Here is a 7,732-nt window from a genome sequence, read left to right on the forward strand (position 1 = left end):
GGGGGGGGTTTGTACACCCAATGGCTTCAGTACTTGTCCGTTTCTAAATATATCCTGCTGTTAATTTAGATTACCCCCCCCCCCCTCCTCCCCCAACTAATAGGAACCCTCCCTCACTTCAATATGCAACTGAATATTATAATACTGATTTATTTTTAATTAATGATAACAAAATATAATTTCTGTGTACTGGAGAAATATTCTGGCAGACGAGTTTATTACAGTGGCAGCAGGCAGGGCGTTCTGCGACTTGTAGTACCACAGCAGCTAAAGGTGGCAGACAGATTATCTATACTCTGATAGAGAGACCACCTTGGGATAGATCACAGCATGGTGTTATAATATGGCGCCAGCCTATACCAGTGTCCTACAGGAGATCCATAGTAGGTCAATTTGAAGGGAACGATTTCTCGGACACACACACACACACACACACACACACACACACACACACACACACACACACGATATATATATATATATATATATATATATATATATATATATATATATATATATATATATATATATATATACCTTGTATATGAAAACACTCTACAAATGCACTGTGCAGACAAACACTATGCAAACACACACACACATGATAAACACATATCAGGAAAGCGTTGTTATACACACACACTAGGCACATTAGTCATATATATATATCTATATATCTATATACGGTATACACACACAATACGAAAGCACGCACGCTCGGCACATTGTTAAAGATTGTTATTTTCACACACACTTTAAACTCAATAAGTACGCATTGTTTTACACACATACACACACACACACACACACACACAATAGTCATGCATTGTTACACACACACACACACACACACACACACACACACACACACACACACACACACACACACACACACACACACACTAGGGAAGCATTCTCATATTTGTCTCTCCCATACAGTGGGTTAATATGTGGTGTATTTTTGGTTGTGCTTTCATACACAGGGATGTCCCATTAACCCTTTGTCTGCCGTGATACCCTGACATCACAGGAGCCTGATAACAGATAGCAGTCGCTGATAACAGTCCCTCTGTCTCCCATCCTTCCCCTCTCTCACATTTGGCCTCTCTGTTACACTCACATTTTCCGTGACGTTTTTTTTACACTGAAATTTTTGACTTCATTTCAAAATTATTATTATTATTTTTTATAACATTACAGCTCCGTGGGCTGAGAGTTATTTGTATTCCTTTTTCGCGTGTGATTTTATCCAGCAGATTCACCAGTTAAACCAACTTCATTAAAGTCATCGTTTTAAGAGCAGAATTATCCGCGTTAAGCTGGGTACACATATATACAATCGTCGGGCCGTTCTTCCAATCTGGGGGCAAACGGCCGTTCGATTGTATAGGTGTGTACGCTGTCCCAATTGCTGCTGTGCGACCGATAAACGGCCAAAAACGCTCTTGGCCGTCCACGGTCGGTCGGTCGAAGGTTCTTTGCTGCTTAATATTTCATCCGACAGGACGGCTCCATATCGGAACAAAAGTGAAGTGTGTACGCACCTTCGATCGATATGCTTGACAGTTTGACAAAGCACGGTGGTATGCTGCATTATGAGAGACCCTGTAACCCTTTGCCTGCTGTTTTAACTAATGTGTGTATAATGCCTCACTGCCCAACACTTTAGACGCATCCCTTTAAGACATTAATCAATGTTGAAGTTTTAATAGAGTGGGCTGGAAGCTCTTTTCAGGGCACCAGCTTCACACTATTAAAACTTCAACATTGATTAATGTCTTAAAGGGATGCGTCTAAAGTGTTGAGCCACTGCTCAACATATATACATTATATACACATTAGTTAAAACAGCAGGCAAAGGGTTACAGGGTCTCTCATATACTTCTTCTTGCGATTGTTTGGACGGGAGTACATCGGACGTCGCAAGTAAAATTGTACATATGTGTACGCGCAGAACGGTCGTATGTTTTGGACGGCCGAACGTGTATTCGGTCGATCGAACGGTCGCAAGAAAAAGGAAATTGTACATATGTGTACCCAGCTTTACATTCCCCATCTGCGGGAGTTTCGCGTTACATTCCCCATCTGCGGGAGATCCGCGTTACATTCCCCATCTGCGGGAGATCCGCGTTACATCTGCGGGAAATCTGTTGTATAACATGTGAAAACTCAGCAGCAATAACAGAAATCCCCTTACAGTAATAACCTGTATATAATAATCTTCTGTATATAATAATATAGTAATAACCTGTATAAAATAATATAATATTTTGGTATGCACTGCATTATCAGGTAGTTATAGATAATATATGTGTAAGTAACCATGGTTGCGGTCTGTATATATATATATATATATATATAATGCTATAAGTAATATTTGTGGGGTAGCTGCATGTAATCTGTATAGAGGCTGTAAGGATGACATACTTGGCATGTCTTATCTTTGGGGTAACACTGCCTGGGGTCTGTATAGAGACTGACTGGGAGACTGTAAGGACAGTATATATGCCATATATAGTATCTGATAGGTAACAGTGCCAAAAAACCGTATGCTAGCCTGTATAAGGGACTGTAGGACGTAACATGTTCCATATAGGAGATGCATTTTATATATATACACACACACACACACACACACACACACACACACACACACACACACACACACACACACACACACACACACACACACACACACACACACACACACACACACACACACACGTAGAACCCGCTCCCTCCTGGTCCTGGATGTTTTGCAATGAGGAAGGTTTCATCAGAGGCATGTCAGTGATTCATTGTGACTCCGCTATCTGTGTGTGTAAATCAGGGGGTGGGGAGGCTGGGATGGGGAGGTGGGGGGTGTACAGTAATGAAGTTACAGCGGGACATCTGGTGTGATAAGATGGGGGTCAGGATAAGGAGGACACCCCACAATCTGATTAACCATTTGGCAGAAGAATGTAATCACTTATCACTGCAGCTTTGCCCTGGTCGCAGCACACAGATGTTAGATACTTGTGCTTATCCATTTGTGGGGGGATTGCAGAGGCTGGCATGATGGTACTTGTAGTTCCACCGCACAAGAGGCCGATCTGTACAATTCATTGCAAATATCTCATTTTCCTTTAATGTACCACTTTGTTATGTTTTGTGGTCCAAGTCTTATCCTCATCATTTCCCTAATCATCCTCATGCTCCTCCTCATCCTACTCATAATCTGCTCTCCATAATTCCCCTCCTCATCTTCTTCATCGTAATGCCCCTCGTTATCATCCTCCTCCTCCTCCTCCTCATCATCCTCCTCATCATCATCACCCTCCTCTTCCTGCTCCTCCACAACCTCATAATCTCAAAAACCGAACCATTCTTCCAGAAGCCCTGATGATCCAGGGAAGTCATACTCTTTCCAAAGTGAGGAACTGGACCTCTGGCAACCAATCATCATACCGATCCAGCAGGAGGAGATGAGAGGTCATTGGTGATTGGTTGTTGTGTAACTGAGCATTAGCTCTCTTTGGTAGGGAAATATCAGGGGCATCCATGACACCTTGCAGAACCAATAGAATTCTGCTTTCACCTGCAGTATACACAATCTCCTATTCTGAGACATCTGCTCATTATCTATTGGAGAAATGAAAGCAGGTGCCTGATGTTCTGCTTACAGAATGCAGCATGCAAAAAGCAACACTTATGCTACATAGTGTCAGTATTCATATAATACAGTATATAGTCAGTACTTATATAATGCACAATATAGTCAGTTCTCATATAATACAGTATATAGTCAGTACTTATATAATGCACAATATAGTAAGTACTCATATAATACAGTATATAGTCAGTACTTATATAATGCACAATATAGTCAGTTCTCATATAATACAGTATATAGTCAGTACTTATATAATGCACAATATAGTCAGTTCTCATATAATACACAATATAGTCAGTTCTCATATAATACAGTATATAGTCAGTACTTATATAATGCACAATATAGTAAGTACTCATATAATACAGTATATAGTCAGTACTTATATAATACAGTATATAGTCAGTACTTATATAATACACAATATAGTAAGTACTCATATAATACATTATATAGTCAGTACTTATATAATGCACAGTATGGTAAGTACTCATATAATACAGTATATAGTCAGTTATCATATAATACACAATATAGTCAGTTCTCATATAATACAGTATATAGTCAGTACTTATATAATACACAATATAGTAAGTACTCATATAATACAGTATATAGTCAGTACTTATATAATGCACAATATAGTCAGTTCTCATATAATACACAATATAGTCAGTTCTCATATAATACAGTATATGGTCAGTACTTATATAATGCACAATATAGTAAGTACTCATATAATACAGTATATAGTCAGTACTTATATAATACAGTATATAGTCAGTACTTATATAATACAGTATATAGTCAGTACTTATATAATACACAATATAGTCAGTTCTCATATAATACAGTATATAGTCAGTACTTATATAATGCACAATATAGTAAGTACTCATATAATACAGTATATAGTCAGTACTTATATAATACAGTATATAGTCAGTACTTATATAATACAGTATATAGTCAGTACTTATATAATACACAATATAGTAAGTACTCATATAATACATTATATAGTCAGTACTTATATAATGCACAGTATGGTAAGTACTCATATAATACAGTATATAGTCAGTATTTATATAATGTACAATATAGTAAGTACTCATATAATACACAATATAGTCAGTTCTCATATAATACAGTATATTGTCAGTACTTATATAATGCACAATATAGTAAGTACTCATATAATACAGTATATAGTCAGTTATCATATAATACACAATATAGTCAGTTCTCATATAATACAGTATATAGTCAGTACTTATATAATACACAATATAGTAAGTACTCATATAATACAGTATATAGTCAGTACTTATATAATGCACAATATAGTCAGTTCTCATATAATACACAATATAGTCAGTTCTCATATAATACAGTATATAGTCAGTACTTATATAATGCACAATATAGTAAGTACTCATATAATACAGTATATAGTCAGTACTTATATAATACAGTATATAGTCAGTACTTATATAAAACAGTATATAGTCAGTACTTATATAATACACAATATAGTAAGTACTCATATAATACATTATATAGTCAGTACTTATATAATGCACAGTATGGTAAGTACTCATATAATACAGTATATAGTCAGTATTTATATAATGTACAATATAGTAAGTACTCATATAATACACAATATAGTCAGTTCTCATATAATACAGTATATTGTCAGTACTTATATAATGCACAATATAGTAAGTACTCATATAATACAGTATATAGTCAGTTATCATATAATACACAATATAGTCAGTTCTCATATAATACAGTATATAGTCAGTACTTATATAATACACAATATAGTAAGTACTCATATAATACAGTATATAGTCAGTACTTATATAATACACAATATAGTAAGTACTCATATAATACAGTATATAGTCAGTACTTATATAATGCACAATATAGTAAGTACTTATATAATACACAATATAGTCAGTTCTCATATAATACAGTATATAGTCAGTACTTATATAATGCACAATATAGTCAGTACTTATAAAATGCAGAATATAATCAGTTCTCATATAATACAGTATATAGTCAGTTCTCATATAATACAGTATATAGACAGTACATATATAATACAGTATATAGTCAGTACTAATATAATACAGTATATAGTCAGTACTAATATAATACAGTATATAATCAGTATTATATAATGCACACTATATTCAGTACTGATATAATACAGAATATAGTCAGTACTTATCTAATGCAGAATACAGTCAGTTCTCATATAATACTGTACATAGTTAGTACTTATATAATACAGTATATAGTCAGTACTAATATAATGCACAATATAGTCAGTACTTATATAATACAGTATATAGACAGTTCTCATATAATACAGTATATAGTCAGTACTTATATAATACACAATATAGTCAGTACTTATATAATACAGTATATAGTCAGTTCTCATATAATACACAATATAGTCAGTACTTAGATAATACAGTATATAGTCAGTTCTCATATAATACAGTATATAGTCAGTACTTGTATAATACAGTATATAGACAGTTCTCATATAATACAGTATATAGTCAGTACTTATATAATACACAATATAGTCAGTACTTATATAATACAGTATATAGTCAGTTATCATATAATACAGTATAAAGTCAGTATTCATATAATACAGTATATAGTCAGTTCTCATATAACACAGTATATAGTCAGTTATCATATAATACAGTATATAGTGAGTACTATTATAATACAGTATATAGTGAGTACTATTATAATACAGTATATAGTCAGTTCTCATATAATACAGTTTATAGTCAGTTCTCATATAATACAGTATAAAGTCAGTTCTCATATAATACAGTATATAGTCAGTACTTATATAATGCACAATATAGTCAGTTCTCATATAATACAGTATATAATCAGTACTTATATAATACACAATATAGTCAGAACTAATATAATACAGTATATAGTCAGTTCTCATATAATACAGTATATAGTGAGTACTATTATAATACAGTATATAGTCAGAACTAATATAATACAGTATATAGTCAGTATTCATATAATACAGTATATAGTCATAACTAATATAATACAGTATATAATCAGTTCTCATATAATACAGTATATAGTCAGTACTTATATAATGCAGAATATAATCAGTTCTCATAATACAGTATGTAGTCAGAACTGATATAATATAGTATATAGTCAGTTCTCATATAACACAGTATATAGTCAGTACTTATATAATACAGTATATAGTCAGTTATCATATAATACAGTATATAGTCAGTACTAATATAATACAGTATGTAGTCAGTATTCATATAATACAGTATAAAGTCAGTATTCATATAATACAGTATATAGTCAGTTCTCATATAATACAGTATATAGTCAGAACTAATATAATACAGTATATAGTCAGTTCTCATATAATACAGTATATAGTCAGAACTAATATAATACAGTATATAGTTAGTATTCATATAATACAGTATATAGTCAGTATTCATATAATACAGTATATAGTTAGTACTAATATAATACAGTATATAGTCAGTATTCATATAATACAGTATACAGTCAGTATTCATATAATACAGTATATAGTCAGTACTAATATAATACAGTATATAGTCAGTATTTATATAATACAGTATATAGTCAGTATTCATATAATACAGTATATAGTCAGTTCTCATATAATACAGTATATAGTCAGAACTAATATAATACAGTATATTGTCAGTTCTCATATAATACAGTATATAGTCAGAACTAATATAATACAGTATATAGTTAGTATTCATATAATACAGTATATAGTCAGTATTCATATAATACAGTATATAGTCAGTACTAATATAATACACAATATAGTCAGTATTCATATAATACAGTATATAGTCAGTATTCATATAATACAGTATATAGTCAGTACTAATATAATACAGTATATAATCAATATTCATATAATACAGTATATAGTCAGTACTAATATAATACAGTATATTGTCAGTTCTCATATAATACAGTATATAGTCAGAA

Source organism: Crinia signifera, chromosome 11 (assembly GCF_055691185.1).
Source record: "Crinia signifera chromosome 11, ASM5569118v1, whole genome shotgun sequence".
Taxonomy (NCBI): domain Eukaryota; kingdom Metazoa; phylum Chordata; class Amphibia; order Anura; family Myobatrachidae; genus Crinia; species Crinia signifera.